Source organism: Triturus cristatus, chromosome 4_1 (assembly GCF_964204655.1).
Source record: "Triturus cristatus chromosome 4_1, aTriCri1.1, whole genome shotgun sequence".
NCBI lineage: Eukaryota > Metazoa > Chordata > Amphibia > Caudata > Salamandridae > Triturus > Triturus cristatus.
This window is the reverse complement of record NC_140585.1, coordinates 123,487,607-123,511,800: the sequence shown is the minus strand read 5'-3', so window position 1 is coordinate 123,511,800 and position 24,194 is coordinate 123,487,607. Positions and strand designations below refer to the sequence as shown.

The 24,194-nt window shown below is 39.7% G+C and overlaps 34 non-coding genes across 34 annotated transcripts; all 34 read right to left on the bottom strand.

The window, feature by feature from the left end:
• Positions 1-172: 172 nt before the first annotated feature.
• On the bottom strand, positions 173-245 carry TRNAK-CUU (transfer RNA lysine (anticodon CUU)). Its single transcript has one exon. It is a non-coding gene; the product is annotated as a tRNA-Lys (tRNA).
• Positions 246-598: 353 nt separating this feature from the next.
• Positions 599-671, bottom strand: TRNAA-AGC (transfer RNA alanine (anticodon AGC)). Its single transcript has one exon. It is a non-coding gene; the product is annotated as a tRNA-Ala (tRNA).
• Positions 672-1,016: 345 nt separating this feature from the next.
• Positions 1,017-1,089, bottom strand: TRNAK-CUU (transfer RNA lysine (anticodon CUU)). The gene has a single exon. It is a non-coding gene; the product is annotated as a tRNA-Lys (tRNA).
• A 353-nt stretch (positions 1,090-1,442) lies between these two features.
• Positions 1,443-1,515, bottom strand: TRNAA-AGC (transfer RNA alanine (anticodon AGC)). Its single transcript has one exon. It is a non-coding gene; the product is annotated as a tRNA-Ala (tRNA).
• Positions 1,516-2,287: 772 nt separating this feature from the next.
• Positions 2,288-2,360, bottom strand: TRNAA-AGC (transfer RNA alanine (anticodon AGC)). Its single transcript has one exon. It is a non-coding gene; the product is annotated as a tRNA-Ala (tRNA).
• Positions 2,361-5,389: 3,029 nt separating this feature from the next.
• Positions 5,390-5,462, bottom strand: TRNAK-CUU (transfer RNA lysine (anticodon CUU)). Its single transcript has one exon. It is a non-coding gene; the product is annotated as a tRNA-Lys (tRNA).
• A 771-nt stretch (positions 5,463-6,233) lies between these two features.
• Positions 6,234-6,306, bottom strand: TRNAK-CUU (transfer RNA lysine (anticodon CUU)). Its single transcript has one exon. It is a non-coding gene; the product is annotated as a tRNA-Lys (tRNA).
• A 353-nt stretch (positions 6,307-6,659) lies between these two features.
• Positions 6,660-6,732, bottom strand: TRNAA-AGC (transfer RNA alanine (anticodon AGC)). The gene has a single exon. It is a non-coding gene; the product is annotated as a tRNA-Ala (tRNA).
• Positions 6,733-7,077: 345 nt separating this feature from the next.
• On the bottom strand, positions 7,078-7,150 carry TRNAK-CUU (transfer RNA lysine (anticodon CUU)). The gene has a single exon. It is a non-coding gene; the product is annotated as a tRNA-Lys (tRNA).
• An 842-nt stretch (positions 7,151-7,992) lies between these two features.
• On the bottom strand, positions 7,993-8,065 carry TRNAK-CUU (transfer RNA lysine (anticodon CUU)). The gene has a single exon. It is a non-coding gene; the product is annotated as a tRNA-Lys (tRNA).
• Positions 8,066-8,836: 771 nt separating this feature from the next.
• On the bottom strand, positions 8,837-8,909 carry TRNAK-CUU (transfer RNA lysine (anticodon CUU)). Its single transcript has one exon. It is a non-coding gene; the product is annotated as a tRNA-Lys (tRNA).
• A 353-nt stretch (positions 8,910-9,262) lies between these two features.
• Positions 9,263-9,335, bottom strand: TRNAA-AGC (transfer RNA alanine (anticodon AGC)). Its single transcript has one exon. It is a non-coding gene; the product is annotated as a tRNA-Ala (tRNA).
• Positions 9,336-10,106: 771 nt separating this feature from the next.
• TRNAA-AGC (transfer RNA alanine (anticodon AGC)) lies at positions 10,107-10,179 on the bottom strand. The gene has a single exon. It is a non-coding gene; the product is annotated as a tRNA-Ala (tRNA).
• A 345-nt stretch (positions 10,180-10,524) lies between these two features.
• On the bottom strand, positions 10,525-10,597 carry TRNAK-CUU (transfer RNA lysine (anticodon CUU)). The gene has a single exon. It is a non-coding gene; the product is annotated as a tRNA-Lys (tRNA).
• A 353-nt stretch (positions 10,598-10,950) lies between these two features.
• On the bottom strand, positions 10,951-11,023 carry TRNAA-AGC (transfer RNA alanine (anticodon AGC)). The gene has a single exon. It is a non-coding gene; the product is annotated as a tRNA-Ala (tRNA).
• Positions 11,024-11,794: 771 nt separating this feature from the next.
• TRNAA-AGC (transfer RNA alanine (anticodon AGC)) lies at positions 11,795-11,867 on the bottom strand. Its single transcript has one exon. It is a non-coding gene; the product is annotated as a tRNA-Ala (tRNA).
• Positions 11,868-13,056: 1,189 nt separating this feature from the next.
• Positions 13,057-13,129, bottom strand: TRNAK-CUU (transfer RNA lysine (anticodon CUU)). Its single transcript has one exon. It is a non-coding gene; the product is annotated as a tRNA-Lys (tRNA).
• Positions 13,130-13,482: 353 nt separating this feature from the next.
• TRNAA-AGC (transfer RNA alanine (anticodon AGC)) lies at positions 13,483-13,555 on the bottom strand. The gene has a single exon. It is a non-coding gene; the product is annotated as a tRNA-Ala (tRNA).
• A 345-nt stretch (positions 13,556-13,900) lies between these two features.
• TRNAK-CUU (transfer RNA lysine (anticodon CUU)) lies at positions 13,901-13,973 on the bottom strand. The gene has a single exon. It is a non-coding gene; the product is annotated as a tRNA-Lys (tRNA).
• A 771-nt stretch (positions 13,974-14,744) lies between these two features.
• TRNAK-CUU (transfer RNA lysine (anticodon CUU)) lies at positions 14,745-14,817 on the bottom strand. Its single transcript has one exon. It is a non-coding gene; the product is annotated as a tRNA-Lys (tRNA).
• A 353-nt stretch (positions 14,818-15,170) lies between these two features.
• TRNAA-AGC (transfer RNA alanine (anticodon AGC)) lies at positions 15,171-15,243 on the bottom strand. The gene has a single exon. It is a non-coding gene; the product is annotated as a tRNA-Ala (tRNA).
• Positions 15,244-16,432: 1,189 nt separating this feature from the next.
• Positions 16,433-16,505, bottom strand: TRNAK-CUU (transfer RNA lysine (anticodon CUU)). Its single transcript has one exon. It is a non-coding gene; the product is annotated as a tRNA-Lys (tRNA).
• A 353-nt stretch (positions 16,506-16,858) lies between these two features.
• On the bottom strand, positions 16,859-16,931 carry TRNAA-AGC (transfer RNA alanine (anticodon AGC)). Its single transcript has one exon. It is a non-coding gene; the product is annotated as a tRNA-Ala (tRNA).
• Positions 16,932-17,702: 771 nt separating this feature from the next.
• TRNAA-AGC (transfer RNA alanine (anticodon AGC)) lies at positions 17,703-17,775 on the bottom strand. Its single transcript has one exon. It is a non-coding gene; the product is annotated as a tRNA-Ala (tRNA).
• A 1,189-nt stretch (positions 17,776-18,964) lies between these two features.
• On the bottom strand, positions 18,965-19,037 carry TRNAK-CUU (transfer RNA lysine (anticodon CUU)). The gene has a single exon. It is a non-coding gene; the product is annotated as a tRNA-Lys (tRNA).
• A 353-nt stretch (positions 19,038-19,390) lies between these two features.
• Positions 19,391-19,463, bottom strand: TRNAA-AGC (transfer RNA alanine (anticodon AGC)). The gene has a single exon. It is a non-coding gene; the product is annotated as a tRNA-Ala (tRNA).
• Positions 19,464-19,808: 345 nt separating this feature from the next.
• TRNAK-CUU (transfer RNA lysine (anticodon CUU)) lies at positions 19,809-19,881 on the bottom strand. Its single transcript has one exon. It is a non-coding gene; the product is annotated as a tRNA-Lys (tRNA).
• Positions 19,882-20,234: 353 nt separating this feature from the next.
• On the bottom strand, positions 20,235-20,307 carry TRNAA-AGC (transfer RNA alanine (anticodon AGC)). Its single transcript has one exon. It is a non-coding gene; the product is annotated as a tRNA-Ala (tRNA).
• Positions 20,308-21,078: 771 nt separating this feature from the next.
• On the bottom strand, positions 21,079-21,151 carry TRNAA-AGC (transfer RNA alanine (anticodon AGC)). The gene has a single exon. It is a non-coding gene; the product is annotated as a tRNA-Ala (tRNA).
• Positions 21,152-21,496: 345 nt separating this feature from the next.
• On the bottom strand, positions 21,497-21,569 carry TRNAK-CUU (transfer RNA lysine (anticodon CUU)). The gene has a single exon. It is a non-coding gene; the product is annotated as a tRNA-Lys (tRNA).
• A 353-nt stretch (positions 21,570-21,922) lies between these two features.
• On the bottom strand, positions 21,923-21,995 carry TRNAA-AGC (transfer RNA alanine (anticodon AGC)). The gene has a single exon. It is a non-coding gene; the product is annotated as a tRNA-Ala (tRNA).
• A 345-nt stretch (positions 21,996-22,340) lies between these two features.
• TRNAK-CUU (transfer RNA lysine (anticodon CUU)) lies at positions 22,341-22,413 on the bottom strand. Its single transcript has one exon. It is a non-coding gene; the product is annotated as a tRNA-Lys (tRNA).
• Positions 22,414-22,766: 353 nt separating this feature from the next.
• TRNAA-AGC (transfer RNA alanine (anticodon AGC)) lies at positions 22,767-22,839 on the bottom strand. Its single transcript has one exon. It is a non-coding gene; the product is annotated as a tRNA-Ala (tRNA).
• A 772-nt stretch (positions 22,840-23,611) lies between these two features.
• Positions 23,612-23,684, bottom strand: TRNAA-AGC (transfer RNA alanine (anticodon AGC)). The gene has a single exon. It is a non-coding gene; the product is annotated as a tRNA-Ala (tRNA).
• Positions 23,685-24,194: the final 510 nt, after the last annotated feature.

Here is a 24,194-nt window from a genome sequence, read left to right as displayed (position 1 = left end):
ATATCACTGTATGTTAACCTAGACTCAGGCCCTACCTAATCTTGGAGATACATTTCTCATGAATGAGTAACCAAGGGAGATACAATTTTTAGGAGTTAGTGCATGTCTAATGCAAGATTAATCACCATATTATGAGAGCCAATGCTATCATACAGCAAAAAATACTCGTTTTCGCCCAACGTGGGGCTCGAACCCACGACCCTGAGATTAAGAGTCTCATGCTCTACCGACTGAGCTAGCCGGGCTCCCACTTAAATATGGTATGCAGACTCATCATTTTTTATTAAGGAAAACCGTTTCTGGATATTCCTCTGCTCTTGTTTTGCAAGGAACTTCACTTTTATACATCCTTCAGAGGAAAGAATGTCAAGTAAAATAATACGAAATGAAAATGGAAGGTGTGAAATTTTCATTTTGAGATTGCATAAGAAATCAAATTCCTCTCACGTGCTATAGAATACCTAAACACTTTTGATTAAACCACTTTAGTTGTTATAATGACACCAAATTTGAAAGCCATCTGTGACTTTTCTGTTCTTACTCTGCAACAACCATGGCAATTACAAGTTAAAAAGTAAAATGTATGCAAATTTTAGAATGGAGAATGCGGGCATCGATCCCGCTACCTCTCGCATGCTAAGCGAGCGCTCTACCATTTGAGCTAATTCCCCTGTGTGCTCACTCAGCATCACATTTCAAAAGTAACGTTACTGCTGTCCACACTTTATTTTAAGTCTAATTGCCCATAACATGAGTGTTCAGTTCACTCCTAACTGATGCCTTAACTACACCTAGGGGATGTTTTACACTTCAGGTTGGCATGTTTAGTACTTGAATAGGAGTGATATCACTGTATGTTAACCTAGACTCAGGCCCTACCTAATCTTGGAGATACATTTCTCATGAATGAGTAACCAAGGGAGATACAATTTTTAGGAGTTAGTGCATGTCTAATGCAAGATTAATCACCATATTATGAGAGCCAATGCTATCATCCAGCAAAAAATACTCGTTTTCGCCCAACGTGGGGATCGAACCCACGACCCTGAGATTAAGAGTCTCATGCTCTACCGACTGAGCTAGCCGGGCTCCCACTTAAATATGGTATGCAGACTCATCATTTTTTATTAAGGAAAACCGTTTCTGGATATTCCTCTGCTCTTGTTTTGCAAGGAACTTCACTTTTATACATCCTTCAGAGGAAAGAATGTCAAGTAAAATAATACGAAATGAAAATGGAAGGTGTGAAATTTTCATTTTGAGATTGCATAAGAAATCAAATTCCTCTCACGTGCTATAGAATACCTAAACACTTTTGATTAAACCACTTTAGTTGTTATAATGACACCAAATTTGAAAGCCATCTGTGACTTTTCTGTTCTTACTCTGCAACAACCATGGCAATTACAAGTTAAAAAGTAAAATGTATGCAAATTTTAGAATGGAGAATGCGGGCATCGATCCCGCTACCTCTCGCATGCTAAGCGAGCGCTCTACCATTTGAGCTAATTCCCCTGTGTGCTCACTCAGCATCACATTTCAAAAGTAACGTTACTGCTGTCCACACTTTATTTTAAGTCTAATTGCCCATAACATGAGTGTTCAGTTCACTCCTAACTGATGCCTTAACTACACCTAGGGGATGTTTTACACTTCAGGTTGGCATGTTTAGTACTTGAATAGGAGTGATATCACTGTATGTTAACCTAGACTCAGGCCCTACCTAATCTTGGAGATACATTTCTCATGAATGAGTAACCAAGGGAGATACAATTTTTAGGAGTTAGTGCATGTCTAATGCAAGATTAATCACCATATTATGAGAGCCAATGCAATCATCCAGCAAAAAATACTCGTTTTCGCCCAACGTGGGGCTCAAACCCACGACCCTGAGATTAAGAGTCTCATAGCTCTACCGACTGAGCTAGCCGGGCTCCCACTTAAATATGGTATGCAGACTCATCATTTTTTATTAAGGAAAACCGTTTCTGGATATTCCTCTGCTCTTGTTTTGCAAGGAACTTCACTTTTATACATCCTTCAGAGGAAAGAATGTCAAGTAAAATAAGACGAAAGGAAAATGGAAGGTGTGAAATTTTCATTTTGAGATTGCATAAGAAATCAAATTCCTCTCACGTGCTATAGAATACCTAAACACTTTTGATTAAACCACTTTAGTTGTTATAATGACACCAAATTTGAAAGCCATCTGTGACTTTTCTGTTCTTACTCTGCAACAACCATGGCAATTACAAGTTAAAAAGTAAAATGTATGCAAATTTTAGAATGGAGAATGCGGGCATCGATCCCGCTACCTCTCGCATGCTAAGCGAGCGCTCTACCATTTGAGCTAATTCCCCTGTGTGCTCACTCAGCATCACATTTCAAAAGTAACGTTACTGCTGTCCACACTTTATTTTAAGTCTAATTGCCCATAACATGAGTGTTCAGTTCACTCCTAACTGATGCCTTAACTACACCTAGGGGATGTTTTACACTTCAGGTTGGCATGTTTAGTACTTGAATAGGAGTGATATCACTGTATGTTAACCTAGACCAGAGGTCTTCAAACTTTTGGATGCCGAGACCCCCCTGTCAACATTTTGAGGCGTAAGGACCCCCTCCTGACAAAAATGTCTAAACCTGTTGACTAAATTGCGTGGGATGAAAATGTAAATGAGGTTATGTGATGCCGCGTATTTTGGGATAGCATTGCTTCATTATTTTGATGTTTGTTACACACAGTAACACTGAGGAAAGATTTCACCCAATCAGTACCCATTTATAACCAAAATACAGCAATTATCATCAGAAAGATTTCAAGTCAACCTTTGTGAAGGGCCTTCCACTCTGCAGCAATACGTGCTGCCACATTAGAAGCTCACCTGGCCCTGACCGGAAGAAGCAGGGGTCCCTTAAAACCCTGGCGGTTTTGTGTAGAGTTAAGCCGTTTACCCACGCAGCTTTCCTCTCACCCCCTCCCTTCCATCCCTCTCTCCTCTCCTAACCCCGGATCCCTCTCTCACTTTGCAGGTCATTTTCTTTCACCCCTTTTTACAACTTCTGAACTCATCAACCTCTCACTTCACCTTTAATCACCTCTTGATATTCTGTTCTTTCACTGCCCTCATCTCTAACAGTCTCTCACATTTATCTCATGGCCTCTCTGGCCCTGTCACCTCCCGTGCCCCTCAGCACTTCTCATTCACCTCGTCTCTTCATTCAAATTTTTGTCTATTTGTATCTTACACCTCTCCAGTCCCCCCATTCCTCTTTCACATCTCCCCTTTGTTCTAACAGAAGCCCTCACCTTTGGATCACACTCACTTCTTGCGTGTCCACACTTCTCTTCGGCAATTCACATTTCTCCTCATCCCTGACCTCTTCAATCAAATTCTCTCACTCCCTTGCTGTCCTCTCTCATTTTGGGTGCGGATGCAAGTTCAGAATGGGATGAATGAATGTATGATTACTGATGGGCTTGTTTGAGTGAGTTGCATATTGAGTAGTGAGGGGGACAGGTGAGTGAAGTGTCACATGAGTGCAGGATGAGTAGTGTACTCGTGTACTCGTGTGACTGCAGGTTGAGGTATAGTGTGAGCAGGACAAGTGCATTTTGAGTGCAGAGTGATCACTGTGAGTGCAAGGTGAGCGGGTGAATGGTGCAAGTGCATGGTGATCAGTGTGAGTGCATTGTGATCACTGTGAGTGCAAGGTGAGCGTGACAAAGGGCGAGAATGAGGAATGAGTTGTCTGAATGCAGGGTGCATTCCCAGACCCATGAAGTAACTCAGCATGTTATTGACGGGGGCGTAGACTTTAAGATCTAAGTTAAACTATTGCGGCATTAATCGGGGATCGAGGGTGAAGGAAATAAATAATGTGCTGATCCTGCAACAAACTTCCAGTCCTATGGTTAGGGTTACCAGCAGATTATTTTGATGGCCCAGTCGGTACAAAAAAAAGCAGTCACCTAAAGCGGTATTTTCAGCGCTTATCTGTGCATACTTCCCAGGGCCGGCTTTAGTGCTGGTGGTGCCCTGTGCGACAATGTTTGTTGGTGCCCCCCCATGACCACCCCCACCACGGATTCTCTCACTAGCACCCTTTAACAGTGACCAAGTCTCCATAACCCCACACTCTCAGATGCATTGAATTAGTTATATAGTGCCACTCATACCAGTGTAGGGTGTCCGAGCACTTTGCATCACACACACATTACACAGAGACAATCAATCATAAGTGTGTAAATCAGTGTATAGGAAATGTTACATAAGCCAAAGGACTAAAAGTATAGGAGTCACATGTCATCCATACTGGTAGGCAGTATAGTTCAAGAGTGCTTGGTGTGGAGAAGCACAAACTCAGAGTCGAAAAAGAAACAGCATAGTTGGGAGTTTCCTTTAATAATAAGAATTGTTTGCTAGCCAAATTAACCCTTTTTGCAACATTAATCAATGGTCTAATAATGTATTCTTTGTAGTGTGCATGCTCTTCTAGGATGAAAGTTAATAGCTCACTATTCTATATTAGGACTTTAAGTTATAAATTGCAAGTAACAAAAGGATGTCTCTTTTGAAAGCAGTAACCTGCTGATCTCTTCACATCATACACACTCTGTAATCTACTTGGTACACGTTCTTTGCAGCAGGCATATTAACCCACTGCACTAACTTCACCTAAGTCAAAACCTCAACTATACAAAATTGTGATCTCTCTCCAGGAAGATCATTAATCACAGGAGTTATCTTGACATTTATGTGAGGCCTGGTAATTGCCGGGAAAGAAACGCTGCAGCAGGTGCTTCTAAAGCACAATAAACTTTCACTCACGGCGCCCCCCGGAAGCCAACTTTGTATTCCTTTCCATGAAATGCATTCTCACACTACGGCAGTGAATGTAAAATCCAAATGTAAGGAATAGGCACAGTGGGGACCCAGGGGGTACTGGAACCAGCAAAAAAACCTAAGCCTCTGTAACCAGTTTACAAAGGCATGTTAAATGGTCTTTAAAGACCTGTGAAAAAACACGGGGGTGCCGGAGATAGGAATCCAGACACTGCCCAGCTGAGCCCCCAGCAGCTCAAGTTTCACTGCAGCAGCCCGGGCTGAGACACGACACAGGACGGGGGAAGTGTGGGGCCTGGGCAGAAGTGTGACTGGGAAGGCGCGACCCCCTTTGCATCACTCCACGGCCCCCCTGGGGGTCGCGCCCCACAGTTTGAAGACCCCTGACCTAGACTCAGGCCCTACCTAATCTTGGAGATACATTTCTCATGAATGAGTAACCAAGGGAGATACAATTTTTAGGAGTTAGTGCATGTCTAATGCAAGATTAATCACCATATTATGAGAGCCAATGCTATCATCCAGCAAAAAATACTCGTTTTCGCCCAACGTGGGGCTCGAACCCACGACCCTGAGATTAAGAGTCTCATGCTCTACCGACTGAGCTAGCCGGGCTCCCACTTAAATATGGTATGCAGACTCATCATTTTTTATTAAGGAAAACCGTTTCTGGATATTCCTCTGCTCTTGTTTTGCAAGGAACTTCACTTTTATACATCCTTCAGAGGAAAGAATGTCAAGTAAAATAATACGAAATGAAAATGGAAGGTGTGAAATTTTCATTTTGAGATTGCATAAGAAATCAAATTCCTCTCACGTGCTATAGAATACCTAAACACTTTTGATTAAACCACTTTAGTTGTTATAATGACACCAAATTTGAAAGCCATCTGTGACTTTTCTGTTCTTACTCTGCAACAACCATGGCAATTACAAGTTAAAAAGTAAAATGTATGCAAATTTTAGAATGGAGAATGCGGGCATCGATCCCGCTACCTCTCGCATGCTAAGCGAGCGCTCTACCATTTGAGCTACTTACCCTGTGTGCTCACTCAGCATCACATTTCAAAAGTAACGTTACTGCTGTCCACACTTTATTTTAAGTCTAATTGCCCATAACATGAGTGTTCAGTTCACTCCTAACTGATGCCTTAACTACACCTAGGGGATGTTTTACACTTCAGGTTGGCATGTTTAGTACTTGAATAGGAGTGATATCACTGTATGTTAACCTAGACTCAGGCCCTACCTAATCTTGGAGATACATTTCTCATGAATGAGTAACCAAGGGAGATACAATTTTTAGGAGTTAGTGCATGTCTAATGCAAGATTAATCACCATATTATGAGAGCCAATGCTATCATCCAGCAAAAAATACTCGTTTTCGCCCAACGTGGGGCTCGAACCCACGACCCTGAGATTAAGAGTCTCATGCTCTACCGACTGAGCTAGCCGGGCTCCCACTTAAATATGGTATGCAGACTCATCATTTTTTATTAAGGAAAACCGTTTCTGGATATTCCTCTGCTCTTGTTTTGCAAGGAACTTCACTTTTATACATCCTTCAGAGGAAAGAATGTCAAGTAAAATAATACGAAATGAAAATGGAAGGTGTGAAATTTTCATTTTGAGATTTCATAAGAAATCAAATTCCTCTCACGTGCTATAGAATACCTAAACACTTTTGATTAAACCACTTTAGTTGTTATAATGACACCAAATTTGAAAGCCATCTGTGACTTTTCTGTTCTTACTCTGCAACAACCATGGCAATTACAAGTTAAAAAGTAAAATGTATGCAAATTTTAGAATGGAGAATGCGGGCATCGATCCCGCTACCTCTCGCATGCTAAGCGAGCGCTCTACCATTTGAGCTAATTCCCCTGTGTGCTCACTCAGCATCACATTTCAAAAGTAACGTTACTGCTGTCCACACTTTATTTTAAGTCTAATTGCCCATAACATGAGTGTTCAGTTCACTCCTAACTGATGCCTTAACTACACCTAGGGGATGTTTTACACTTCAGGTTGGCATGTTTAGTACTTGAATAGGAGTGATATCACTGTATGTTAACCTAGACTCAGGCCCTACCTAATCTTGGAGATACATTTCTCATGAATGAGTAACCAAGGGAGATACAATTTTTAGGAGTTAGTGCATGTCTAATGCAAGATTAATCACCATATTATGAGAGCCAATGCTATCATCCAGCAAAAAATACTCGTTTTCGCCCAACGTGGGGCTCGAACCCACGACCCTGAGATTAAGAGTCTCATGCTCTACCGACTGAGCTAGCCGGGCTCCCACTTAAATATGGTATGCAGACTCATCAGATTAAGAGTCTTATGCTCTACCGACTGAGCTAGCCGGGCTCCCACTTAAATATGGTATGCAGACTCATCATTTTTTATTAAGGAAAACCGTTTCTGGATATTCCTCTGCTCTTGTTTTGCAAGGAACTTCACTTTTATACATCCTTCAGAGGAAAGAATGTCAAGTAAAATAATACGAAATGAAAATGGAAGGTGTGAAATTTTCATTTTGAGATTGCATAAGAAATCAAATTCCTCTCACTTGCTATAGAATACCTAAACCCTTTTGATTAAACCACTTTAGTTGTTATAATGACACCAAATTTGAAAGCCATCTGTGACTTTTCTGTTCTTACTCTGCAACAACCATGGCAATTACAAGTTAAAAAGTAAAATGTATGCAAATTTTAGAATGGAGAATGCGGGCATCGATCCCGCTACCTCTCGCATGCTAAGCGAGCGCTCTACCATTTGAGCTACTTACCCTGTGTGCTCAATCAGCATCACATTTCAAAAGTAACGTTACTGCTGTCCACACTTTATTTTAAGTCTAATTGCCCATAACATGAGTGTTCAGTTCACTCCTAACTGATGCCTTAACTACACCTAGGGGATGTTTTACACTTCAGGTTGGCATGTTTAGTACTTGAATAGGAGTGATATCACTGTATGTTAACCTAGACTCAGGCCCTACCTAATCTTGGAGATACATTTCTCATGAATGAGTAACCAAGGGAGATACAATTTTTAGGAGTTAGTGCATGTCTAATGCAAGATTAATCACCATATTATGAGAGCCAATGCTATCATCCAGCAAAAAATACTCGTTTTCGCCCAACGTGGGGCTCGAACCCACGACCCTGAGATTAAGAGTCTCATGCTCTACCGACTGAGCTAGCCGGGCTCCCACTTAAATATGGTATGCAGACTCATCATTTTTTATTAAGGAAAACCGTTTTTGGATATTCCTCTGCTCTTGTTTTGCAAGGAACTTCACTTTTATACATCCTTCAGAGGAAAGAATGTCAAGTAAAATAATACGAAATGAAAATGGAAGGTGTGAAATTTTCATTTTGAGATTGCATAAGAAATCAAATTCCTCTCACGTGCTATAGAATACCTAAACACTTTTGATTAAACCACTTTAGTTGTTATAATGACACCAAATTTGAAAGCCATCTGTGACTTTTCTGTTCTTACTCTGCAACAACCATGGCAATTACAAGTTAAAAAGTAAAATGTATCCAAATTTTAGAATGGAGAATGCGGGCATCGATCCCGCTACCTCTCGCATGCTAAGCGAGCGCTCTACCATTTGAGCTACTTCCCCTGTGTGCTCACTCAGCATCACATTTCAAAAGTAACGTTAATGCTGTCCACACTTTATTTTAAGTCTAATTGCCCATAACATGAGTGTTCAGTTCACTCCTAACTGATGCCTTAACTACACCTAGGGGATGTTTTACACTTCAGGTTGGCATGTTTAGTACTTGAATAGGAGTGATATCACTGTATGTTAACCTAGACTCAGGCCCTACCTAATCTTGGAGATACATTTCTCATGAATGAGTAACCAAGGGAGATACAATTTTTAGGAGTTAGTGCATGTCTAATGCAAGATTAATCACCATATTATGAGAGCCAATGCTATCATACAGCAAAAAATACTCGTTTTCGCCCAACGTGGGGCTCGAACCCACGACCCTGAGATTAAGAGTCTCATGCTCTACCGACTGAGCTAGCCGGGCTCCCACTTAAATATGGTATGCAGACTCATCATTTTTTATTAAGGAAAACCGTTTCTGGATATTCCTCTGCTCTTGTTTTGCAAGGAACTTCACTTTTATACATCCTTCAGAGGAAAGAATGTCAAGTAAAATAATACGAAATGAAAATGGAAGGTGTGAAATTTTCATTTTGAGATTGCATAAGAAATCAAATTCCTCTCACGTGCTATAGAATACCTAAACACTTTTGATTAAACCACTTTAGTTGTTATAATGACACCAAATTTGAAAGCCATCTGTGACTTTTCTGTTCTTACTCTGCAACAACCATGGCAATTACAAGTTAAAAAGTAAAATGTATGCAAATTTTAGAATGGAGAATGCGGGCATCGATCCCGCTACCTCTCGCATGCTAAGCGAGCGCTCTACCATTTGAGCTAATTCCCCTGTGTGCTCACTCAGCATCACATTTCAAAAGTGACGTTACTGCTGTCCACACTTTATTTTAAGTCTAATTGCCCATAACATGAGTGTTCAGTTCACTCATAACTGATGCCTTAACTACACCTAGGGGATGTTTTACACTTCAGGTTGGCATGTTTAGTACTTGAATAGGAGTGATATCACTGTATGTTAACCTAGACTCAGGCCCTACCTAATCTTGGAGATACATTTCTCATGAATGAGTAACCAAGGGAGATACAATTTTTAGGAGTTAGTGCATGTCTAATGCAAGATTAATCACCATATTATGAGAGCCAATGCTATCATCCAGCAAAAAATACTCGTTTTCGCACAACGTGGGGCTCAAACCCACGACCCTGAGATTAAGAGTCTCATGCTCTACCGACTGAGCTAGCCGGGCTCCCACTTAAATATGGTATGCAGACTCATCATTTTTTATTAAGGAAAACCGTTTCTGGATATTCCTCTGCTCTTGTTTTGCAAGGAACTTCACTTTTATACATCCTTCAGAGGAAAGAATGTCAAGTAAAATAATATGAAATGAAAATGGAAGGTGTGAAATTTTCATTTTGAGATTGCATAAGAAATCAAATTCCTCTCACGTGCTATAGAATACCTAAACACTTTTGATTAAACCACTTTAGTTGTTATAATGACACCAAATTTGAAAGCCATCTGTGACTTTTCTGTTCTTACTCTGCAACAACCATGGCAATTACAAGTTAAAAAGTAAAATGTATGCAAATTTTAGAATGGAGAATGCGGGCATCGATCCCGCTACCTCTCGCATGCTAAGCGAGCGCTCTACCATTTGAGCTAATTCCCCTGTGTGCTCACTCAGCATCACATTTCAAAAGTAACGTTACTGCTGTCCACACTTTATTTTAAGTCTAATTGCCCATAACATGAGTGTTCAGTTCACTCCTAACTGATGCCTTAACTACACCTAGGGGATGTTTTACACTTCAGGTTGGCATGTTTAGTACTTGAATAGGAGTGATATCACTGTATGTTAACCTAGACTCAGGCCCTACCTAATCTTGGAGATACATTTCTCATGAATGAGTAACCAAGGGAGATACAATTTTTAGGAGTTAGTGCATGTCTAATGCAAGATTAATCACCATATTATGAGAGCCAATGCTATCATACAGCAAAAAATACTCGTTTTCGCCCAACGTGGGGCTCGAACCCACGACCCTGAGATTAAGAGTCTCATGCTCTACCGACTGAGCTAGCCGGGCTCCCACTTAAATATGGTATGCAGACTCATCATTTTTTATTAAGGAAAACCGTTTCTGGATATTCCTCTGCTCTTGTTTTGCAAGGAACTTCACTTTTATACATCCTTCAGAGGAAAGAATGTCAAGTAAAATAATACGAAATGAAAATGGAAGGTGTGAAATTTTCATTTTGAGATTGCATAAGAAATCAAATTCCTCTCACGTGCTATAGAATACCTAAACACTTTTGATTAAACCACTTTAGTTGTTATAATGACACCAAATTTGAAAGCCATCTGTGACTTTTCTGTTCTTACTCTGCAACAACCATGGCAATTACAAGTTAAAAAGTAAAATGTATGCAAATTTTAGAATGGAGAATGCGGGCATCGATCCCGCTACCTCTCGCATGCTAAGCGAGCGCTCTACCATTTGAGCTAATTCCCCTGTGTGCTCACTCAGCATCACATTTCAAAAGTAACGTTACTGCTGTCCACACTTTATTTTAAGTCTAATTGCCCATAACATGAGTGTTCAGTTCACTCCTAACTGATGCCTTAACTACACCTAGGGGATGTTTTACACTTCAGGTTGGCATGTTTAGTACTTGAATAGGAGTGATATCACTGTATGTTAACCTAGACTCAGGCCCTACCTAATCTTGGAGATACATTTCTCATGAATGAGTAACCAAGGGAGATACAATTTTTAGGAGTTAGTGCATGTCTAATGCAAGATTAATCACCATATTATGAGAGCCAATGCTATCATCCAGCAAAAAATACTTGTTTTCGCCCAACGTGGGGCTCAAACCCACGACCCTGAGATTAAGAGTCTCATGCTCTACCGACTGAGCTAGCCGGGCTCCCACTTAAATATGGTATGCAGACTCATCATTTTTTATTAAGGAAAACCGTTTCTGGATATTCCTCTGCTCTTGTTTTGCAAGGAACTTCACTTTTATACATCCTTCAGAGGAAAGAATGTCAAGTAAAATAAGACGAAATGAAAATGGAAGGTGTGAAATTTTCATTTTGAGATTGCATAAGAAATCAAATTCCTCTCACGTGCTATAGAATACCTAAACACTTTTGATTAAACCACTTTAGTTGTTATAATGACACCAAATTTGAAAGCCATCTGTGACTTTTCTGTTCTTACTCTGCAACAACCATGGCAATTACAAGTTAAAAAGTAAAATGTATGCAAATTTTAGAATGGAGAATGCGGGCATCGATCCCGCTACCTCTCGCATGCTAAGCGAGCGCTCTACCATTTGAGCTAATTCCCCTGTGTGCTCACTCAGCATCACATTTCAAAAGTAACGTTACTGCTGTCCACACTTTATTTTAAGTCTAATTGCCCATAACATGAGTGTTCAGTTCACTCCTAACTGATGCCTTAACTACACCTAGGGGATGTTTTACACTTCAGGTTGGCATGTTTAGTACTTGAATAGGAGTGATATCACTGTATGTTAACCTAGACTCAGGCCCTACCTAATCTTGGAGATACATTTCTCATGAATGAGTAACCAAGGGAGATACAATTTTTAGGAGTTAGTGCATGTCTAATGCAAGATTAATCACCATATTATGAGAGCCAATGCTATCATCCAGCAAAAAATACTCGTTTTCGCCCAACGTGGGGCTCAAACCCACGACCCTGAGATTAAGAGTCTCATGCTCTACCGACTGAGCTAGCCGGGCTCCCACTTAAATATGGTATGCAGACTCATCATTTTTTATTAAGGAAAACCGTTTCTGGATATTCCTCTGCTCTTGTTTTGCAAGGAACTTCACTTTTATACATCCTTCAGAGGAAAGAATGTCAAGTAAAATAATACGAAATGAAAATGGAAGGTGTGAAATTTTCATTTTGAGATTGCATAAGAAATCAAATTCCTCTCACGTGCTATAGAATACCTAAACACTTTTGATTAAACCACTTTAGTTGTTATAATGACACCAAATTTGAAAGCCATCTGTGACTTTTCTGTTCTTACTCTGCAACAACCATGGCAATTACAAGTTAAAAAGTAAAATGTATGCAAATTTTAGAATGGAGAATGCGGGCATCGATCCCGCTACCTCTCGCATGCTAAGCGAGCACTCTACCATTTGAGCTAATTCCCCTGTGTGCTCACTCAGCATCACATTTCAAAAGTAACGTTACTGCTGTCCACACTTTATTTTAAGTCTAATTGCCCATAACATGAGTGTTCAGTTCACTCCTAACTGATGCCTTAACTACACCTAGGGGATGTTTTACACTTCAGGTTGGCATGTTTAGTACTTGAATAGGAGTGATATCACTGTATGTTAACCTAGACTCAGGCCCTACCTAATCTTGGAGATACATTTCTCATGAATGAGTAACCAAGGGAGATACAATTTTTAGGAGTTAGTGCATGTCTAATGCAAGATTAATCACCATATTATGAGAGCCAATGCTATCATACAGCAAAAAATACTCGTTTTCGCCCAACGTGGGGCTCGAACCCACGACCCTGAGATTAAGAGTCTCATGCTCTACCGACTGAGCTAGCCGGGCTCCCACTTAAATATGGTATGCAGACTCATCATTTTTTATTAAGGAAAACCGTTTCTGGATATTCCTCTGCTCTTGTTTTGCAAGGAACTTCACTTTTATACATCCTTCAGAGGAAAGAATGTCAAGTAAAATAATACGAAATGAAAATGGAAGGTGTGAAATTTTCATTTTGAGATTGCATAAGAAATCAAATTCCTCTCACGTGCTATAGAATACCTAAACACTTTTGATTAAACCACTTTAGTTGTTATAATGACACCAAATTTGAAAGCCATCTGTGACTTTTCTGTTCTTACTCTGCAACAACCATGGCAATTACAAGTTAAAAAGTAAAATGTATGCAAATTTTAGAATGGAGAATGCGGGCATCGATCCCGCTACCTCTCGCATGCTAAGCGAGCGCTCTACCATTTGAGCTAATTCCCCTGTGTGCTCACTCAGCATCACATTTCAAAAGTAACGTTACTGCTGTCCACACTTTATTTTAAGTCTAATTGCCCATAACATGAGTGTTCAGTTCACTCCTAACTGATGCCTTAACTACACCTAGGGGATGTTTTACACTTCAGGTTGGCATGTTTAGTACTTGAATAGGAGTGATATCACTGTATGTTAACCTAGACTCAGGCCCTACCTAATCTTGGAGATACATTTCTCATGAATGAGTAACCAAGGGAGATACAATTTTTAGGAGTTAGTGCATGTCTAATGCAAGATTAATCACCATATTATGAGAGCCAATGCTATCATCCAGCAAAAAATACTCGTTTTCGCCCAACGTGGGGCTCGAACCCACGACCCTGAGATTAAGAGTCTCATGCTCTACCGACTGAGCTAGCCGGGCTCCCACTTAAATATGGTATGCAGACTCATCATTTTTTATTAAGGAAAACCGTTTCTGGATATTCCTCTGCTCTTGTTTTGCAAGGAACTTCACTTTTATACATCCTTCAGAGGAAAGAATGTCAAGTAAAATAATACGAAATGAAAATGGAAGGTGTGAAATTTTCATTTTGAGATTGCATAAGAAATCAAATTCCTCTCACGTGCTATAGAATACCTAAACACTTTTGATTAAACCACTTTAGTTGTTATAATGACACCAAATTTGAAAGCCATCTGTGACTTTTCTGTTCTTACTCTGCAACAACCATGGCAATTACAAGTTAAAAAGTAAAATGTATCCAAATTTTAGAATGGAGAATGCGGGCATCGATCCCGCTACCTCTCGCATGCTAAGCGAGCGCTCTACCATTTGAGCTACTTCCCCTGTGTGCTCACTCAGCATCACATTTCAAAAGTAACGTTAATGCTGTCCACACTTTATTTTAAGTCTAATTGCCCATAACATGAGTGTTCAGTTCACTCCTAACTGATGCCTTAACTACACCTAGGGGATGTTTTACACTTCAGGTTGGCATGTTTAGTACTTGAATAGGAGTGATATCACTGTATGTTAACCTAGACTCAGGCCCTACCTAATCTTGGAGATACATTTCTCATGAATGAGTAACCAAGGGAGATACAATTTTTAGGAGTTAGTGCATGTCTAATGCAAGATTAATCACCATATTATGAGAGCCAATGCTATCATACAGCAAAAAATACTCGTTTTCGCCCAACGTGGGGCTCGAACCCACGACCCTGAGATTAAGAGTCTCATGCTCTACCGACTGAGCTAGCCGGGCTCCCACTTAAATATGGTATGCAGACTCATCATTTTTTATTAAGGAAAACCGTTTCTGGATATTCCTCTGCTCTTGTTTTGCAAGGAACTTCACTTTTATACATCCTTCAGAGGAAAGAATGTCAAGTAAAATAATACGAAATGAAAATGGAAGGTGTGAAATTTTCATTTTGAGATTGCATAAGAAATCAAATTCCTCTCACGTGCTATAGAATACCTAAACACTTTTGATTAAACCACTTTAGTTGTTATAATGACACCAAATTTGAAAGCCATCTGTGACTTTTCTGTTCTTACTCTGCAACAACCATGGCAATTACAAGTTAAAAAGTAAAATGTATGCAAATTTTAGAATGGAGAATGCGGGCATCGATCCCGCTACCTCTCGCATGCTAAGCGAGCGCTCTACCATTTGAGCTAATTCCCCTGTGTGCTCACTCAGCATCACATTTCAAAAGTGACGTTACTGCTGTCCACACTTTATTTTAAGTCTAATTGCCCATAACATGAGTGTTCAGTTCACTCATAACTGATGCCTTAACTACACCTAGGGGATGTTTTACACTTCAGGTTGGCATGTTTAGTACTTGAATAGGAGTGATATCACTGTATGTTAACCTAGACTCAGGCCCTACCTAATCTTGGAGATACATTTCTCATGAATGAGTAACCAAGGGAGATACAATTTTTAGGAGTTAGTGCATGTCTAATGCAAGATTAATCACCATATTATGAGAGCCAATGCTATCATCCAGCAAAAAATACTTGTTTTCGCACAACGTGGGGCTCAAACCCACGACCCTGAGATTAAGAGTCTCATGCTCTACCGACTGAGCTAGCCGGGCTCCCACTTAAATATGGTATGCAGACTCATCATTTTTTATTAAGGAAAACCGTTTCTGGATATTCCTCTGCTCTTGTTTTGCAAGGAACTTCACTTTTATACATCCTTCAGAGGAAAGAATGTCAAGTAAAATAATACGAAATGAAAATGGAAGGTGTGAAATTTTCATTTTGAGATTGCATAAGAAATCAAATTCCTCTCACGTGCTATAGAATACCTAAACACTTTTGATTAAACCACTTTAGTTGTTATAATGACACCAAATTTGAAAGCCATCTGTGACTTTTCTGTTCTTACTCTGCAACAACCATGGCAATTACAAGTTAAAAAGTAAAATGTATGCAAATTTTAGAACGGAGAATGCGGGCATCGATCCCGCTACCTCTCGCATGCTAAGCGAGCGCTCTACCATTTGAGCTAATTCCCCTGTGTGCTCACTCAGCATCACATTTCAAAAGTAACGTTACTGCTGTCCACACTTTATTTTAAGTCTAATTGCCCATAACATGAGTGTTCAGTTCACTCCTAACTGATGCCTTAACTACACCTAGGGGATGTTTTACACTTCAGGTTGGCATGTTTAGTACTTGAATAGGAGTGATATCACTGTATGTTAACCTAGACTCAGGCCCTACCTAATCTTGGAGATACATTTCTCATGAATGAGTAACCAAGGGAGATACAATTTTTAGGAGTTAGTGCATGTCTAATGCAAGATTAATCACCATATTATGAGAGCCAATGCTATCATACAGCAAAAAATACTCGTTTTCGCCCAACGTGGGGCTCGAACCCACGACCCTGAGATTAAGAGTCTCATGCTCTACCGACTGAGCTAGCCGGGCTCCCACTTAAATATGGTATGCAGACTCATCATTTTTTATTAAGGAAAACCGTTTCTGGATATTCCTCTGCTCTTGTTTTGCAAGGAACTTCACTTTTATACATCCTTCAGAGGAAAGAATGTCAAGTAAAATAATACGAAATGAAAATGGAAGGTGTGAAATTTTCATTTTGAGATTGCATAAGAAATCAAATTCCTCTCACGTGCTATAGAATACCTAAACACTTTTGATTAAACCACTTTAGTTGTTATAATGACACCAAATTTGAAAGCCATCTGTGACTTTTCTGTTCTTACTCTGCAACAACCATGGCAATTACAAGTTAAAAAGTAAAATGTATGCAAATTTTAGAATGGAGAATGCGGGCATCGATCCCGCTACCTCTCGCATGCTAAGCGAGCGCTCTACCATTTGAGCTAATTCCCCTGTGTGCTCACTCAGCATCACATTTCAAAAGTAACGTTACTGCTGTCCACACTTTATTTTAAGTCTAATTGCCCATAACATGAGTGTTCAGTTCACTCCTAACTGATGCCTTAACTACACCTAGGGGATGTTTTACACTTCAGGTTGGCATGTTTAGTACTTGAATAGGAGTGATATCACTGTATGTTAACCTAGACTCAGGCCCTACCTAATCTTGGAGATACATTTCTCATGAATGAGTAACCAAGGGAGATACAATTTTTAGGAGTTAGTGCATGTCTAATGCAAGATTAATCACCATATTATGAGAGCCAATGCTATCATCCAGCAAAAAATACTTGTTTTCGCCCAACGTGGGGCTCAAACCCACGACCCTGAGATTAAGAGTCTCATGCTCTACCGACTGAGCTAGCCGGGCTCCCACTTAAATATGGTATGCAGACTCATCATTTTTTATTAAGGAAAACCGTTTCTGGATATTCCTCTGCTCTTGTTTTGCAAGGAACTTCACTTTTATACATCCTTCAGAGGAAAGAATGTCAAGTAAAATAAGACGAAATGAAAATGGAAGGTGTGAAATTTTCATTTTGAGATTGCATAAGAAATCAAATTCCTCTCACGTGCTATAGAATACCTAAACACTTTTGATTAAACCACTTTAGTTGTTATAATGACACCAAATTTGAAAGCCATCTGTGACTTTTCTGTTCTTACTCTGCAACAACCATGGCAATTACAAGTTAAAAAGTAAAATGTATGCAAATTTTAGAATGGAGAATGCGGGCATCGATCCCGCTACCTCTCGCATGCTAAGCGAGCGCTCTACCATTTGAGCTAATTCCCCTGTGTGCTCACTCAGCATCACATTTCAAAAGTAACGTTACTGCTGTCCACACTTTATTTTAAGTCTAATTGCCCATAACATGAGTGTTCAGTTCACTCCTAACTGATGCCTTAACTACACCTAGGGGATGTTTTACACTTCAGGTTGGCATGTTTAGTACTTGAATAGGAGTGATATCACTGTATGTTAACCTAGACTCAGGCCCTACCTAATCTTGGAGATACATTTCTCATGAATGAGTAACCAAGGGAGATACAATTTTTAGGAGTTAGTGCATGTCTAATGCAAGATTAATCACCATATTATGAGAGCCAATGCTATCATCCAGCAAAAAATACTCGTTTTCGCCCAACGTGGGGCTCAAACCCACGACCCTGAGATTAAGAGTCTCATGCTCTACCGACTGAGCTAGCCGGGCTCCCACTTAAATATGGTATGCAGACTCATCATTTTTTATTAAGGAAAACCGTTTCTGGATATTCCTCTGCTCTTGTTTTGCAAGGAACTTCACTTTTATACATCCTTCAGAGGAAAGAATGTCAAGTAAAATAATACGAAATGAAAATGGAAGGTGTGAAATTTTCATTTTGAGATTGCATAAGAAATCAAATTCCTCTCACGTGCTATAGAATACCTAAACACTTTTGATTAAACCACTTTAGTTGTTATAATGACACCAAATTTGAAAGCCATCTGTGACTTTTCTGTTCTTACTCTGCAACAACCATGGCAATTACAAGTTAAAAAGTAAAATGTATGCAAATTTTAGAATGGAGAATGCGGGCATCGATCCCGCTACCTCTCGCATGCTAAGCGAGCACTCTACCATTTGAGCTAATTCCCCTGTGTGCTCACTCAGCATCACATTTCAAAAGTAACGTTACTGCTGTCCACACTTTATTTTAAGTCTAATTGCCCATAACATGAGTGTTCAGTTCACTCCTAACTGATGCCTTAACTACACCTAGGGGATGTTTTACACTTCAGGTTGGCATGTTTAGTACTTGAATAGGAGTGATATCACTGTATGTTAACCTAGACTCAGGCCCTACCTAATCTTGGAGATACATTTCTCATGAATGAGTAACCAAGGGAGATACAATTTTTAGGAGTTAGTGCATGTCTAATGCAAGATTAATCACCATATTATGAGAGCCAATGCTATCATACAGCAAAAAATACTCGTTTTCGCCCAACGTGGGGCTCGAACCCACGACCCTGAGATTAAGAGTCTCATGCTCTACCGACTGAGCTAGCCGGGCTCCCACTTAAATATGGTATGCAGACTCATCATTTTTTATTAAGGAAAACCGTTTCTGGATATTCCTCTGCTCTTGTTTTGCAAGGAACTTCACTTTTATACATCCTTCAGAGGAAAGAATGTCAAGTAAAATAATACGAAATGAAAATGGAAGGTGTGAAATTTTCATTTTGAGATTGCATAAGAAATCAAATTCCTCTCACGTGCTATAGAATACCTAAACACTTTTGATTAAACCACTTTAGTTGTTATAATGACACCAAATTTGAAAGCCATCTGTGACTTTTCTGTTCTTACTCTGCAACAACCATGGCAATTACAAGTTAAAAAGTAAAATGTATGCAAATTTTAGAATGGAGAATGCGGGCATCGATCCCGCTACCTCTCGCATGCTAAGCGAGCGCTCTACCATTTGAGCTAATTCCCCTGTGTGCTCACTCAGCATCACATTTCAAAAGTAACGTTACTGCTGTCCACACTTTATTTTAAGTCTAATTGCCCATAACATGAGTGTTCAGTTCACTCCTAACTGATGCCTTAACTACACCTAGGGGATGTTTTACACTTCAGGTTGGCATGTTTAGTACTTGAATAGGAGTGATATCACTGTATGTTAACCTAGACTCAGGCCCTACCTAATCTTGGAGATACATTTCTCATGAATGAGTAACCAAGGGAGATACAATTTTTAGGAGTTAGTGCATGTCTAATGCAAGATTAATCACCATATTATGAGAGCCAATGCTATCATCCAGCAAAAAATACTCGTTTTCGCCCAACGTGGGGATCGAACCCACGACCCTGAGATTAAGAGTCTCATGCTCTACCGACTGAGCTAGCCGGGCTCCCACTTAAATATGGTATGCAGACTCATCATTTTTTATTAAGGAAAACCGTTTCTGGATATTCCTCTGCTCTTGTTTTGCAAGGAACTTCACTTTTATACATCCTTCAGAGGAAAGAATGTCAAGTAAAATAATACGAAATGAAAATGGAAGGTGTGAAATTTTCATTTTGAGATTGCATAAGAAATCAAATTCCTCTCACGTGCTATAGAATACCTAAACACTTTTGATTAAACCACTTTAGTTGTTATAATGACACCAAATTTGAAAGCCATCTGTGACTTTTCTGTTCTTACTCTGCAACAACCATGGCAATTACAAGTTAAAAAGTAAAATGTATGCAAATTTTAGAATGGAGAATGCGGGCATCGATCCCGCTACCTCTCGCATGCTAAGCGAGCGCTCTACCATTTGAGCTAATTCCCCTGTGTGCTCACTCAGCATCACATTTCAAAAGTAACGTTACTGCTGTCCACACTTTATTTTAAGTCTAATTGCCCATAACATGAGTGTTCAGTTCACTCCTAACTGATGCCTTAACTACACCTAGGGGATGTTTTACACTTCAGGTTGGCATGTTTAGTACTTGAATAGGAGTGATATCACTGTATGTTAACCTAGACTCAGGCCCTACCTAATCTTGGAGATACATTTCTCATGAATGAGTAACCAAGGGAGATACAATTTTTAGGAGTTAGTGCATGTCTAATGCAAGATTAATCACCATATTATGAGAGCCAATGCTATCATCCAGCAAAAAATACTCGTTTTCGCCCAACGTGGGGCTCAAACCCACGACCCTGAGATTAAGAGTCTCATGCTCTACCGACTGAGCTAGCCGGGCTCCCACTTAAATATGGTATGCAGACTCATCATTTTTTATTAAGGAAAACCGTTTCTGGATATTCCTCTGCTCTTGTTTTGCAAGGAACTTCACTTTTATACATCCTTCAGAGGAAAGAATGTCAAGTAAAATAATACGAAATGAAAATGGAAGGTGTGAAATTTTCATTTTGAGATTGCATAAGAAATCAAATTCCTCTCACGTGCTATAGAATACCTAAACACTTTTGATTAAACCACTTTAGTTGTTATAATGACACCAAATTTGAAAGCCATCTGTGACTTTTCTGTTCTTACTCTGCAACAACCATGGCAATTACAAGTTAAAAAGTAAAATGTATGCAAATTTTAGAATGGAGAATGCGGGCATCGATCCCGCTACCTCTCGCATGCTAAGCGAGCGCTCTACCATTTGAGCTAATTCCCCTGTGTGCTCACTCAGCATCACATTTCAAAAGTAACGTTACTGCTGTCCACACTTTATTTTAAGTCTAATTGCCCATAACATGAGTGTTCAGTTCACTCCTAACTGATGCCTTAACTACACCTAGGGGATGTTTTACACTTCAGGTTGGCATGTTTAGTACTTGAATAGGAGTGATATCACTGTATGTTAACCTAGACTCAGGCCCTACCTAATCTTGGAGATACATTTCTCATGAATGAGTAACCAAGGGAGATACAATTTTTAGGAGTTAGTGCATGTCTAATGCAAGATTAATCACCATATTATGAGAGCCAATGCTATCATCCAGCAAAAAATACTCGTTTTCGCCCAACGTGGGGATCGAACCCACGACCCTGAGATTAAGAGTCTCATGCTCTACCGACTGAGCTAGCCGGGCTCCCACTTAAATATGGTATGCAGACTCATCATTTTTTATTAAGGAAAACCGTTTCTGGATATTCCTCTGCTCTTGTTTTGCAAGGAACTTCACTTTTATACATCCTTCAGAGGAAAGAATGTCAAGTAAAATAATACGAAATGAAAATGGAAGGTGTGAAATTTTCATTTTGAGATTGCATAAGAAATCAAATTCCTCTCACGTGCTATAGAATACCTAAACACTTTTGATTAAACCACTTTAGTTGTTATAATGACACCAAATTTGAAAGCCATCTGTGACTTTTCTGTTCTTACTCTGCAACAACCATGGCAATTACAAGTTAAAAAGTAAAATGTATGCAAATTTTAGAATGGAGAATGCGGGCATCGATCCCGCTACCTCTCGCATGCTAAGCGAGCGCTCTACCATTTGAGCTAATTCCCCTGTGTGCTCACTCAGCATCACATTTCAAAAGTAACGTTACTGCTGTCCACACTTTATTTTAAGTCTAATTGCCCATAACATGAGTGTTCAGTTCACTCCTAACTGATGCCTTAACTACACCTAGGGGATGTTTTACACTTCAGGTTGGCATGTTTAGTACTTGAATAGGAGTGATATCACTGTATGTTAACCTAGACTCAGGCCCTACCTAATCTTGGAGATACATTTCTCATGAATGAGTAACCAAGGGAGATACAATTTTTAGGAGTTAGTGCATGTCTAATGCAAGATTAATCACCATATTATGAGAGCCAATGCTATCATCCAGCAAAAAATACTCGTTTTCGCCCAACGTGGGGATCGAACCCACGACCCTGAGATTAAGAGTCTCATGCTCTACCGACTGAGCTAGCCGGGCTCCCACTTAAATATGGTATGCAGACTCATCATTTTTTATTAAGGAAAACCGTTTCTGGATATTCCTCTGCTCTTGTTTTGCAAGGAACTTCACTTTTATACATCCTTCAGAGGAAAGAATGTCAAGTAAAATAATACGAAATGAAAATGGAAGGTGTGAAATTTTCATTTTGAGATTGCATAAGAAATCAAATTCCTCTCACGTGCTATAGAATACCTAAACACTTTTGATTAAACCACTTTAGTTGTTATAATGACACCAAATTTGAAAGCCATCTGTGACTTTTCTGTTCTTACTCTGCAACAACCATGGCAATTACAAGTTAAAAAGTAAAATGTATGCAAATTTTAGAATGGAGAATGCGGGCATCGATCCCGCTACCTCTCGCATGCTAAGCGAGCGCTCTACCATTTGAGCTAATTCCCCTGTGTGCTCACTCAGCATCACATTTCAAAAGTAACGTTACTGCTGTCCACACTTTATTTTAAGTCTAATTGCCCATAACATGAGTGTTCAGTTCACTCCTAACTGATGCCTTAACTACACCTAGGGGATGTTTTACACTTCAGGTTGGCATGTTTAGTACTTGAATAGGAGTGATATCACTGTATGTTAACCTAGACTCAGGCCCTACCTAATCTTGGAGATACATTTCTCATGAATGAGTAACCAAGGGAGATACAATTTTTAGGAGTTAGTGCATGTCTAATGCAAGATTAATCACCATATTATGAGAGCCAATGCAATCATCCAGCAAAAAATACTCGTTTTCGCCCAACGTGGGGCTCAAACCCACGACCCTGAGATTAAGAGTCTCATAGCTCTACCGACTGAGCTAGCCGGGCTCCCACTTAAATATGGTATGCAGACTCATCATTTTTTATTAAGGAAAACCGTTTCTGGATATTCCTCTGCTCTTGTTTTGCAAGGAACTTCACTTTTATACATCCTTCAGAGGAAAGAATGTCAAGTAAAATAAGACGAAAGGAAAATGGAAGGTGTGAAATTTTCATTTTGAGATTGCATAAGAAATCAAATTCCTCTCACGTGCTATAGAATACCTAAACACTTTTGATTAAACCACTTTAGTTGTTATAATGACACCAAATTTGAAAGCCATCTGTGACTTTTCTGTTCTTACTCTGCAACAACCATGGCAATTACAAGTTAAAAAGTAAAATGTATGCAAATTTTAGAATGGAGAATGCGGGCATCGATCCCGCTACCTCTCGCATGCTAAGCGAGCGCTCTACCATTTGAGCTAATTCCCCTGTGTGCTCACTCAGCATCACATTTCAAAAGTAACGTTACTGCTGTCCACACTTTATTTTAAGTCTAATTGCCCATAACATGAGTGTTCAGTTCACTCCTAACTGATGCCTTAACTACACCTAGGGGATGTTTTACACTTCAGGTTGGCATGTTTAGTACTTGAATAGGAGTGATATCACTGTATGTTAACCTAGACCAGAGGTCTTCAAACTTTTGGATGCCGAGACCCCCCTGTCAACATTTTGAGGCGTAAGGACCCCCTCCTGACAAAAATGTCTAAACCTGTTGACTAAATTGCGTGGGATGAAAATGTAAATGAGGTTATGTGATGCCGCGTATTTTGGGATAGCATTGCTTCATTATTTTGATGTTTGTTACACACAGTAACACTGAGGAAAGATTTCACCCAATCAGTACCCATTTATAACCAAAATACAGCAATTATCATCAGAAAGATTTCAAGTCAACCTTTGTGAAGGGCCTTCCACTCTGCAGCAATACGTGCTGCC